General features: G+C 32.8%; 1 long non-coding RNA gene across 1 annotated transcript; it reads right to left on the minus strand.

Moving 5' to 3' along the window:
• Positions 1-5,885: 5,885 nt before the first annotated feature.
• On the minus strand, positions 5,886-7,267 carry LOC145305931 (uncharacterized). Its single transcript, XR_013874835.1, has 3 exons — positions 7,153-7,267; positions 6,512-6,618; positions 5,886-6,051 (listed from the first exon to the last, which is right to left on the minus strand). It is a non-coding gene; the product is annotated as an uncharacterized LOC145305931 (long non-coding RNA).
• Between the last annotated feature and the right edge of the window lie 6,840 nt (positions 7,268-14,107).

Raw genomic sequence — 14,107 nt, forward strand, 5'->3', positions numbered from 1 at the left:
CCATATTTGTAAAGATTTTTTTCTTCTAAACTGCGTCATATTATAAATGTCAAAAATGTTACAGACTGCTGCCTTGTTCCGCAAGAAACATTATTACGATAAGAGCAGCAAGAAGTAATTTTGTTTATAATCGTTATGGATGTACGGAATATCAATTCATCGTCCATTGTCTAATCCATAAAGAACCATGGAAATAATTATAATTAACTCTTCCTTTTCTCCCTGAGATTTGAGGATATTTGAATGGCACTTAAAACAAACATAATTCATAAAGGCCTGCACGGGTTATTAATTATTGAAAATATATATTTCCCCCACCGGGGTATCTCAAGGATACAGGGATAGCACAAGTGATGATAAATTATTGAACCCCTCCCCCTCCCAACTCAACCTTAAGGGATCCAAAGGCATATGACAATAATGGATAAAAAAATTAATATGATAATGTTTGATATTTAAATGGGCCACGGACTTTCTGGTAACGATTATGGAGATTAGAGCTTTTTATAGTATACTGTTAACGGAATCACCATGCAAAATTTGCAAAACTAACGATAAGAGCTACCTGTTACCTACGGACGTACGGACCGATCCAAAATTTATAATAAAATTAAACATTTCACATCCAGAAATGAATTAAGAATCTCATTTTTTACAAATACTTAAAGAAAAAATAAATAAAAAGGAAATTTTAGGTTAACACCTAAATTTGCAATTACATGAAAGATCAACAAACTTTTAAATTTGCAACTCTTTAAAAAAATCTTTATCTTTGCTTATGAAAGAAAAAGGACAAATTTAAAAAGCGTGGCAGAAATTAACCATTTGACACAGACAAAGATATGCAAAAACATTAAAAACAGGTAAAGGGTTCGAATCCAGGAAGGAATGGTACATTGGGATGTTTTTTACACTAGTCCCCAAAGTTTTATAATAATTTTCTTATTCGTTGGCTCAACAACTTTGGGGACTTTGATATGTAGGTTGACTAAGTTGAGTGTTCAAACGCCTAAACCACTAGTTGTAATCAACAGAAGGAGTAATTTTGTGTACCACAATTGGGGACGTACAACAATTAATAGGTCTGTCTTATCTCTTTAAATCCCTGGTTCGAATCCTAGCCGATATCGCGTCATCACCAAAGAGTCTAAAGACGTACCTACTGCTACTATGTCAGATGCAACAATTGGCATCAATAGTTAGAGTAGGGGTGAAGGGAGGGACAAGACAATGGCCGATAAATTTATGTGCATCACCAATGATAATATACAATTGACCCTTCTGTAGATTACAATTAGTGAACAAAATTAAGATTCAATAAATCCCTAAGTTTGTTGAGCCAACGTATAAGAAAACGTTATTGTAAGACTTTGTGGACTAGTGTAATAAACAGCCCAGTGTCCTTTACCTAGCTCCCTGGGCGAATGTCTTGGCCCATAAAAACAGGCGCAATTTCTTACCATGCATAGTTTGAACTTTCAGGCAAGGCCTGGCAATCAAAGGTATTTTCAGAAATAAATTCTCTATCCAATAAGCTAAATATTTTCACCTTCTTTTCTTCTTTTAAATCCTATATCTGGTCTTTAGACAAACGCAGGAATGACCAACGTCGGAGTGGACACCTAACATATATAAAACCATCATTTTTTTTTTAAATGCGCGGGGCTAATTTGTACATTCATATTTTAACCTAACGTAACCTGTATAAAGATACTTAATTCACCGAATATTTTAGACACTCCTGCGTTTTTCCACACCGACGTTTGTCACTCCTACGTTTGTCCTGGAACCCTATATCTGAATATATATTGATGCGTTACATCTCTACATGTACATATCAATTTTACAATTTTTAGATGAGGGGGCATGAGCTATATGTAACTGTGCCCACACGGCGGGGACCCTGGGGGCATGAGCTATATGTAACTCTGCCCACACGGCGGGGACCCTGGGGGCATGAGCTATATGTAATTCTGCCCACACGGCGGGGACCCTGTCCTGACCCACACGGCGGGGACCCTGTCCTGATTTTGTATTGGGTCTTTGAAAGGAGCTGAGGCTCTACAAAAGAACAGAAAGGAATTTTTAGCAGACGAAAAGAATGTCCACTACTTGTGCCAGGTAGTTGTCTGGATTATACATCTTTACTTATACATTTATTTGCCCTTCCTCGAATATTTCATTTTGAAAACTGATAAATTACTCCTATATAACCTTTAGTAAATTGTATGAAATCAGTGGCGTGCAGAGGGTTTTGCCAAAAGGGTTGTATTTCTAGAGGGGGTGGAAAAGGGGAAACCAAGCTTTTCAAGTGACAAATTAAAGTGGGAAGTTGATGTAAGATTTTTTTGCAGTTTTCTTTATACACAACAGCTTAGCCCCCAACTTCCAAAGCCTTACGAATAGCAGAACGTGTTGAGGGGTATATTTACAGTCCAAAATCCCTTTCTGCTTGTATGGTATTTATTGTTCTTGTTGATTTCCCCCCTCCCCCCCACTTCAACTTAAAAATATGACCAAATATTGGTTTTTCAGGGCAATTTCATTGGTTTTAAACAGTTTTTTTTCTACTAACTATTATGACTTTTCACCTTTATCTATCTATCTATCTATCTATCTATCTATCTATCTATCTATCTATCTATCTATCTATCTATCTATCTATCTATCTATCTATCTATATATCTATATATCTATCTATCTATCTATCTATCTATCTATCTATCTATCTATCTATCTATCTATCTATCTATCTATCTATCTATCTATCTATCTATCTATCTATCTATCTATCTATCTATCTATCTATCTATCTATCTATCTATCTATCTATCTATCTATCTATCTATCTATCTATCTATCTATCTATCTATTTATCTATCTATCTATTTTAAGATGTCCATAGAGGCTACAAACGCCGCCACTAGCACTTAATAGAGAAAATTTGACCAAAATTAGGGTATTTACGAGATTTATATGCTGAATTAAATATAATAAAGAAATATATCATTCCAACTTTCCTTACTTTCACTCTTTAGTTTAATTTTAACAAGAATAACGATCTACATAAGAAGGACATCTGCAGTTAAAATAGAATATCTTTGATACATAAAAATTAGATAATAGATAGGTGAGAGAAAAATGTTCAGACTATTGTAATCATTAAGGTTTAAGTACGAAAAATGATTTGTAGTAGTTGATTTTTATATGATTTGCTATTTTTTCTTTCTTGTAGACCTCTTATATTAATGTGATTAAATTTTTTTCTTAATTAAGTTGGTTTTAAGGTACTAAAACGCAACAAAAAAATATGAAAAAAATAGTAAGATCTTTAATTTGACACCTTACTTTTTGAATTCTGATGAGTAATTATTGAAAAAATCTATTTTGTTGAACTCGGGTGAATCAAAACTTTAAACTTTGGGAGCTCGTAACGTATGGGTTAAAAAAATCACAAAAGTTAGAACTTGTTCTTTACTGATGAACAGAAACTTTTGTTAGGGCAGCTGCGCCTCAGCAGCCTGTTAGCCTCAGAGTTAGCCTCAGAGAAATCAACCTTAGGCAATTTTCTAAATCAGCTATAACTCTAAACTCGACCCAAATATGGCAATCCCTCTTTTCAAAAATTTTTTAAAGCATCCTGACGGACGTGAGTAAATTTGAGGCTTAATCGCAGCTGACGGGCGGATGCCGAGCCCTGACGTGTGATAGCTAATTAAATCTTTAATAAGTTCATTATTTTCAAAGTGAGAAAAAAAAGCAAAAAATATAATATTCCAATTTGACTTAATAGTTTTCCACAGATAGTAAAATGATAAAGTATAGAGTCAATTTATATCTATAAAAATTTATGATTCAGATTCGGTTGTAATTCTGCAAAAATCAATCGACAAAAAAGCATGACAGCGCTCCTCACAGACTGACACAATCTAGCTTTGACTTGCTACGCTCAAAGAAAATCAACGAATTTTAAAATTATAATTTTTGTTAAAATAAAACCAAAACAATAAAGATTATAATTACTATGTGAAATTAGTTGTATATTCTCATTCGCAAAAAAGCTAGAAAACAAGGATGACAACATCCATAAACGGTAGGACAAACGGACATTAACACTTGTATAGTGTTAGAACTTAATTATCATAATATAAATTTATAAGAAGTCAAAGCAAAATTGTAAGTAAATTTGTTGAAAAACTGCTTGATACAGGATAATTTTTATGGACATACTTATAGTTTTAGGACTTGATTATAGAGTTGCTTCGCTTATTACATTATACTTTGTTGTCCCAGGAATCAATATGCCAAAAATCAGATCAATCCGATGATAAGATCACATAAAAATTTGTTGTTAAAACAGTAAAAAAATCAACATGTTTAAAATAGACGTACGGACATTTTGGTAATGATTATAGAGTTGCTACGCTTTCCAAATCGTACCTAACTACTAAAGGAATCACCATGCAAAATTTGAAATCGATATGACAATTCCAACATGCATAAATTAACGGAAAAAGCTATCCGCTACGGACGTAAGGACGGACCGACCCTAATTATAGAAAAGCTTCGCTTTTAAAAACGCTAATATATAGCAAAAAAAGTAAAGTTATTTACAGCATAGAATTATTGACAGTTTTCCACGGATATTAAAATAAAAAATCATGGTAAATAAACTGGTAATAATTTTAGGATTTTTATTTTCATATTCGTGGCAAGTTGTGTGTAATTCGATGCTGTACAAGATTATTTAGTAGGACTGATCACCGGTTTTAATCCAGCGGATATATTCATCCTCTTTGTCTAACAAAAACACTTTTCTAATATGATATTTGTATTTTTTGCAATTGCAATTTAATTCCGAGATCTTAAGGGATAAGACATTACATGATAAATTGATGTACAAAATTGAGTAACACTGAGATAAAAAGCTTTCTAACCTAGTTTTAATAGCGAAGCTTTTCTATAATTAGGCTTGGTCCGTCCGTCCGTCCGTAACGGATAGCTTTTTTTGTTAATTTAGGCAAGTTAGAATTGTCCTATCGATTTCAAACCCTGCATGATGATTCCTGCAGTAGTTAGGTACGATTTAGAAAACGCAGCAACTATATAATCATAAGTTCTGACACTCTTGTTTAATAGATATCTATAATATTTTTTTCTCGTATTCATTCGAATCCGGTGGATAGGAACCGATTCTCATCCATACGAAAAAAATATGTCTAGCATCGTATTATAAACGGCTTTCCGCAGATATAGAATGTACAATTATAAAATTAAACCTAGTTTTTTAGCCCCGAGGTGCCGAAGGAAAGCCGTTTTTAATATGATGCGTGAAATAACTATTAATCACACTGTTTTTCTTAAAAACAAGGATGACAATATCTATAAAATGAAGCTCTAAAATGAAAAGACAAACGAACATAAACACTTGTAGAGTGTCACAACTGAATTAACAGAATATTAATGCATAAATCTGAAACAAATTGTAAGTAAATTTGTTGCAAAATACATGATACTATCATTTTTAGGACTTGATTATAGAGATGCTTCGCTTATAACATTGTACCTCGTTGTAATAGGAATCAGTATTAAAAAAATCAGATGAATAGGATAATCTTAGCATAAAAAAATTTGTTGTCAAAAAAAAAAAATCAGTATGTTTTCAATGGTACAGACTTTCTGCTAACGATTATAGAGTTGCTACGCTTTCTAGATTGTACCTAACTGTTATAGGAATCATCATGCAAAGTTTGAAATTGATATGACAATTCTAACATGCCTAAATTAACAAAAAGTGCTAACCATTACGGACGAAGCTACCCTAACTATAGAAAAGATTCGCTTTTAAAGATGTAGAAAAACTTTGCTTTCATAAACACAAAATGTTTTGCTGTTTTTATATTTATTTTCAAAACAATGAACATAATTAATAATAAGTCTAATGGCCAACATTCTTAACCATACCAATAATAGTCGTATGGGTAGTATCCGTATGGATCCCAGTAGTCATAGTAACCATAGGGACCCCAATATCCGTATTTACCATCTTTCCTAAAAATACAAATATTGGGTCAAGTGCAGCTCATGGTTCAATATTGCTGGTAACGAATGCTTACTGGTTTCTGTGATTATTAAGTTCCTGGATCAAATAATTAGAAAATAATCCTTTAATACAATATGACACATAGCATCATAACTAAAGACCTTAATAAGGATTCCTACTGTTGCTATATATCAGGTGCACAACATAAATAGTTAAAAGTTGGGGGAAATGCCTTGGCCCATAAACAGGCGCAACTCATTACCATGCACAGTTAGGACTTCTCAGACAAAGGTCGTGCAATCAAATGATGGTTGTCAGTTGGATGCTACTTAACCTAATATCCTATAGTGGACTTATAGTGAGTATTGCATCCCATTACAAGCGGATGATGCCCTTGGGTAATCTACATAATCACTTGAAATCTAAGGAGAATCTTGCTACAATGAATTAATAATAAAAATTATCTACCTGCCATTAGGTGCTGCAGCCTGTTTTAAATTTTTCCCAACACCTCGAGGAGAGTCTAGTCGAGGGCTTAGTCGAGGGCTTAGTGGAGACCCAACACAGACCATCACCTAAAAAAAAAAGAATGCTATTTATATAAGAATTGAAGTTTTTAAATTACTAAAAACGGTTTTAAAAAACCGTTTATAGCAGATTTGACTAACCCTTTTTTAATACAGCCAGTTTTAGAAAATGTTTAACAATAAAATTAGAGCTCTAACTCAAACAACAGCCAAGAAAATAATACTAAAAATAATTATTTATCGCATTATATCATAGATAATAAATTATAAGATCAAACCAGTTTATTAGCCTCGGAGGGCTGCAGGCTCTGGCTATCAAAACTGGTATTAATCTTATGACTTTTGATTTTACTATGCATAGAAAATAATATATAATACGATACAGTACATGACTATTCAGGGGCAATTTCTCTTGGGAGGGTGGTGGTACCCTCCCCCTAAAAAGTTACAAACCTTCCTAGGTACTATGTGAAGCTACCCTGTAAAGCAGAACCATAACGGATCAGCGGTTAGCGAGATCCTTCGGTACAGACAAAAAATGCTTACTACTTTATATAATAGGATAATAATAAATATAATTACCTCCAAGAGCACGAAGGCTAGGACAAGAACCAGTAGTTTTCTGGACATCTTCAGTTTCAATACTGATCATATTATTCAACTAAACATCTTTTTATACTATTTTTTAAAATCTATTTTTAAAATCTATTTTTAAAATCTATTTTTAAAATCTATTTTTAGATGTTCTATTTATAAATTATAAATGCAGGGTTGTTGCGCTTACAATTTTTAAATAATAAGGACATGTATTAGGGAAAACAGGTGCGTTTACATAAAGTGATTGTTATACCAGGGAGGGTGGGGACATGTTTCATATCGATAGGACAATTCTAACCTGTCTTAATTAACGAAAAGCGCTAACCGTTGCGGACGTACGGACCGACCCTAATTAAAATATTATTCCCAATATTCAAACTCTAACTAAAATAATTAACTTTACAAAATAAGCCTTAGGGTCTTAAATTAAAAGTTTTAAGGTGAACTGAAATTAGTTTCCGAATGTGAACACATTTTCCTAGGTGTTTCCCAATCCTATCTCAATATTTGCTACTAGCTAAAAAACCTTCAAACTTCCAACAAAAAAAAATCAAAATTTGAAAAATTAAAACTTTGAATGTATAATGTATAAATCGTTAATACATTCAAATTTTGATTTTTTTTTGAAGTTTGAAGGTTTTTTAGCTAGTAGCAAATATTGAGATAGGATTGGGAAACACCTAGGAAAATGTGTTCACATTCGGAAACTAATTTCAGTTCATCAGTTTTAAAGCCAACGAATATGAGAATGTATTTATTAAACTTTGGGTAACAGTATAATTTACAGTCAAATGTCCCTCCATTACTCTCAAACAAAAGTAGAACAAGAATCATTGATTTTAATATTGAGAAAAATGAGTATAATTTAACTGTGACTCCAATATTAAAAAAAAATTGTTATCTAAATTGTGTAAATAGCAAAAGATGTTGGAAATTATTGGTTCGAATAGGTTGGACTTTTTAATAGGCTAGTTTAAGGCAGGCCTATGACTTAATTTACCCCCCCCCCCCCCCCCCCAAGTATTTTTTAAAAGATCTCAGAACTTGCATGAGCAATTTTATTCTACTGTTGATAATTTGTTACTTACTAGAGGATACACCTTAGCATCTAGGGGAGGATGTCAGGTAAATAGCCTAAAACCCACCCAAAACATTTGTAAATCTTCCCGGAAAAGTACAATCAGTTTGGACCAGTATTTTCCGAGATCTTAAGTTTCAGGTAAAAACTTACTACTTTGTATTATACAAAAAAGTTCAACCAATTCGGACCAGTATTTTCCGAGATCTTAAGCTTCAGACAAATTATAAGATAAAGAAGATATTTTTAAGAGTCAAAAATAGTGTCACAAAATCATTAACCTCTCAAAAATGATTCTTTCCCAATCAGTTGAGGGGGCCCTAGAGCTAGGGACAATGACAGATTAATTGATGAACATCCAAAATTAATAATTCACAAAATTACCGCTTCTGTAAATTACAATTAGTGATTGAAACATTTAAAAGCTAAACTTAATGAACCAACCAATCATTTGAAACATTAAACATTAAACATGGGGAAAAAGGGGAAGAAGTTAACAATAATCTAGACGAAGGCGAATTTTAAAGGGGGAGGGGTTGGCTTTATTAAATAACTAATAAATGTTAATTTTTAAAAGCAAAGCTTTTCTATAAATAGAATGGGGAAAAGGGGAAGAAGTATACAATAAATATACGAATGTAATATCCTTTTTATGGGAGGGGGAGGGGGGAGGGCATAGTTATAGTGTTTCTATTTAAAAGTAATCTAGACGAAGGCGAATTTTAAGGGGGAGGGGTGGCTTTTTTAACTAACTAATGAATGTTGATTTTGAAAAGCGAATAGCTTTTCTATAATTAGAATGGGGAAAAGGGGAAGAAGTTAACAATAGTTATACGAATCTGCTGTAATACCCTTTTTATGGGAGGGGGAGGGGGGGAGGGCATCGTTATAGTGTTTCTATTTAAAAGTAATCTAGACGAAGGCGAATTTTAAGGGGGAGGGGGCGGCTATTTGAACTAACTAATAAATGTTGATTTTTAAAAGCGAAGCTTTTCTATAATTAGAGTCGGTCATTCCATCCTTACGTCCGTACGTCATAGACAGTTAGCTCTTTTTGTTAATTTAAACAGGTTAGAATTGTCCTACCGATTCCAAACTTTGCATGATGATTCCTGTAGTAGTTAGGTACAATTTAGAAAGCGTATCAACTCTATAATTGTTACTAGAATAGCCATACGTCCATTTTTAACGTGTTGATTTTTAACCTTTTTACCAATTAATTTTTATGTGATAAAATTATCCGATTGTTCTGACTTTTGGTATATTGATTCCTGAAACAACAAAGTACAATATCATATGCGAAGCAACTCTATAATCAAGTCATAAAAATGTAAGTATGTCCTTACATTATCCTGTATCAAGCAGTTTTTCAACAAATTAACTTACAATTTTGCTTCGACTCTTATACATTTATATTCTGATCTTTTAGTTCTGACACTATACAAGTGTTAATATCCGTTTGTTCTAGTGTCTCAGTGCTTCGCTTTTATGGATGTTGTCATCCTTGTTTTATAGATGGTCATATTTAAGACTAGAGGCGGCGTTCTAAAATTATCTCGCTATTGGCTAGATTGAATCTTAATCTTTTTCTTCCATTGCATTGGTCTATCTCTGAATATTAATCTTTTTCTTCCATTGTCCAATCACTGAATATCAACCCAACTACAAAAAAGTTACTACACTTAAAGATTTTTTTAAAAGATACTACGACTTTAGTTTCGTTTTTTCATCATTTTTTAGAGATTATATGTCCCTCTCTCACTTCCCTTTCCTTCCATCTTTTTAAATTTCTTTATTTTTATTGAAAACCGTATTTATAATTTTGTCTTTCTTTCTTTAAAATATTTTAGGATCCTAGAATTTTTTTGTTTCAAATTATCGTCCCCAAAGGGTTAAAATATTTGTTAAATGTTAAATTTTTGTTTAATATCTGAACACATTACAGACGCAGCGCTAGTATCAAATTATTTTAAAACTAAGTTTTCTTTGATTTACTGTTTTATAAATTTAAATTTTCTATTTTATGAATAGAAATTTAATACTTTAGTATAATTCAAATAGCAACATAAAATTTAAAAAAAGAATTTATTGTTTATAGAGTAAAATAATGGGTCTCATAGTTCTGGTCAATGAGATTTTATTATGGATTTTTGGAGCACTATGAGTATTAAACACTCTACTAATGGAAGACTCGAGCTCATATATAGACGTTTATTTCCTATAAAGATCTGTCATGGATCTTGATGCAATAAAGCAAGCCGTTTTATAAAAAATCTGTCGAAAAGGTAAAAGGTAAAAAACAGAAAAAGTAATCGCTCATATTGGTATAGAATAATCTAAAAAAAATAAGATAAAGCAATTATGTACATTTAAATAGGAATATAGACACTTACTATTTAGAATTGGAAAAGCCATGTTTAACTTTAAAAACGGATAGACGTACGGACTCACATCATGCAAATGTAGAAAACCTTCGCTTCTGATAAAAAAAAACATGGAAACGGTTTTTAAAGAATTTGGGGGCAGAACAGGTAAACTCAAGAATCCAAAGGGATAAGACAATGGCCGATAAATTGATGCGCATCCCAATTGATGATACACAAAATTACATTTTGATTACAATTATTGGTTGAAACGTTTGGATATTTAACTCAATGAACCAACCAATCAAAATTCATTAAAATATTCCAAAGTTAGAATAGGAAAACGTTACTATAAAACTTTAGGGACTAGTGTAATAAACACTCAGTCCCTTGTTCCAACCCTCCCTCGGTAAAATTAAGATTGCGTCGTATATAAAGGGTTAAAAGATTAAAAATAAACCCTTTCAACCTCTCGAATAATTTTAAATAGAAGCACTTTAAATATGCCCCTACCCCCCCCCCCCCCCACCCCTAAAAAGGGATAATCTTACTGTTATTATGGAGACAATACAATATAAATTTAATTTGAGGTGCGAAGATTCTCTAAAAGTATCTTTATACCTCACTGACTGACTCACTCACCCACTTCATCCCTCCCTCCCCTTATTGTAGTGTACTAGCCCTATTTATATTGCCCCTATTATCAAGGGGCTCCATTTTCGAAGGGATAAGGGCATAAAAATAGCTTAAAACTCTACCCAGACTTAAAAAAAAGACTAAAACCATCCTGGGATTTATATGAAGCGTAACTATAAAAGAGAACCATATTGGTTCAGCAGTCCTGCGCTACAGACAAAAAGCTTACTACTTTATATAATAGGATATGCTATTAGAGTGCCTATAGTGTATAGTTAATTGGATGGAGTAAAACACTAGAGGGAGAAAGGGCTAAATAACTGTATCTCCCCATCGCATCAACCTTGTGCAACCTTTCTATTGGGTTATTGAAAATCAACCAATGGTGTCACATATACTAACATAGTCAAGAGCAGAAAATAATCTAAAAGCAGACAAAAAAGATCATTGAAAAAGTAAGGGAGGTAGTTGTCTGTGTATACATCTGGATCTATTTATATTACATTATAAATGATTAGATAATTATCAAATTAGTTTTAAGATTTTTTTTTATATTCTTCTTTAGTTTATCATTTACTAGATTGTGCATTCAAACTTAGGGGACTTTTATTGAATTTTAATCGTTTCAACCACTAATTGTATACTGTAGAAATGGTAATTTTGTGTATCATCATTGGGGCTGTACATCAATTTATCTGCCCTTGTCTTATCCCTTTAGATCCCTGCAGGTTGTATTTATTTTTAGACCTTGTAAGCGCAAATATATAAATAGAACACCTAAAAATAGATTTTATTATAAAATATTAAAACATAAGTAGCGAAGCACAAAAAATCGTGGATGGGAATAAGTACAAGTAGATTTAACCATTACGGATGGGGCCCCAATTCCCACCTTAATAGATCGGGGGGGGGGGGGGGGGGGGCTAATTTGACCCCCCCCTCTATATCGGCTCATGTTACAGTTAGAGACATAATTTTTTTTATGGTGGTTCATATGCATATTTAGAGAAAATAACTTTTTCTAATCATAGCGGTCAGACCACTTCTTAGCCGCTTTTTAGCGGCCAGCCGCTAAATATTAAAACAGCTGTAGAGCGACCAATTTTAAAGCTAGGATCCCCAAATTTTAGGTGGAACTTTAATTTTTTATAACAAAAAAATACTATTTCTGACCATCGTCAAAAAATGGCAAATAACGGAAACCGCCATTTTCGGCGGTTAAGGCAGTAAAACGGCGGTTAACGGCGCCAATTCATATTTTTATCTGTTTCTGATCACAATAAAAGACTACATACAACATTTGGTTGGTTTATAGCTGTTTTGAAATTCGGCGGCTGGCAGCTTACAAACAGCAAAATTACAGGTAGGAAATAGAAAATCGGTCAAGGAGTGGTGACCTTACTACTCACGGGAGTTTATTATAGCTCAAAGATGTACCACAAATTTTTTTAGGTCTCTAGCTGTAATAGAAGCCACGATATACATATATATATATAAGCAGGACATAAAATCGATCAGGAAGCGTTCAAACGGTCATAACACCACTATTCTCAGATGTTCATTGATATCCCAGTATTCACAAAAAAATTAGGTCTCTATCTTATACACAAAAGTCATATGAATAAATTAAGATTTATTTAGAATTTTTTCTAAATTTGGTGCCACCTAACCCACTTTGACCGGACGCCACGACCGACACAGACCAGATATCCTTATAAGATCAACTCTTGCCGACGTATAATTACTAAACTTAAAAAGTCATGAAGTCAAAACTCTCTATCTTACCTACAAAAAAAATGACATTGAAAAAACTAGAGGGGGGGTCAATTTGACCCCCCCACCCGATCTGTAAGAGTTAAAAATCAAGAATAGATTTATTGAAAAAAAAAACGAAACCTTGTTTTATTTTGTATGATAACGACGGTTAAAGTAAATTACATACTAGATGCGCATAACAATAGGAAAAAATATTTTGATACTGTCATTGCAAAAAAGTTTTAAAATCGACCAAATATATCAAAGATATGGGGAAATATGTAAAAAGGACAGTCTGACTGTCATTGCTGTTTTCTTCAAATGACGGAAAATTTAATGAGTAAATCCCATAGCGTTACGGACTGACAGACATACAAACTGAATTATAGATTAGCTTTGCTACTAAAAATAGTATAACAAGGATGACAACATCCATAAGTAGCGAAGCACAAAAAATAAAATCATGGATGGTAATAAGTACAAGTAGATTTAAAGTGTATTTATTAATTTAGGTTTTGGAGAAAATAAACATGAAACCCTGTTTTATTTTGTATAATGACTAGCGGCTACGCCCCTAGATGCCTCTAGGGGCACTTAAGGAAGGAGGGTGAAAAAGTCAACCTCATCCCATTTTAAATTTTTCAAAAGAGTAAAAAAATATCTTTTTTTTGGGAGGGGGGGGAGGGTGGTGAAGTCACCCTCCCCAAAAATAGTTTAAAACTTTCACTGGACCTATAAGAAGCTTCACTGTAAAGAAGAACATTATCGGTTCAGCGGTTAGCGAGATCCTTCGGGACAGACAAAAAACGCTTACTACTTTATATAATAGGATGACAATCAAAATAAATAACATAAAAGATGCTCATAACAATGGGAAAAATTATTTTGATACTGATATCCCAAAAAAGTTTTAAAATTGGACGAAAACACCAAAGATATGAGGAAATATGTAAAACATATAAGAATAGCAAAAACCTGCTAAAAGGCAGTCTGACCGCCATGCATGTTTTCTTAAAACGACAGGAAATTCAATTTTTAAATCCTTAACTTAAAAAATTGGAAAATTGGACTATATACATCAAAGATATGGAAAAATTTTAAAATGGAC

The sequence above is a fragment of the Acartia tonsa genome, chromosome 14 (assembly GCF_053477335.1).
Source record: "Acartia tonsa isolate MP-2025a chromosome 14, ASM5347733v1, whole genome shotgun sequence".
Classification (NCBI taxonomy): domain Eukaryota; kingdom Metazoa; phylum Arthropoda; class Copepoda; order Calanoida; family Acartiidae; genus Acartia; species Acartia tonsa.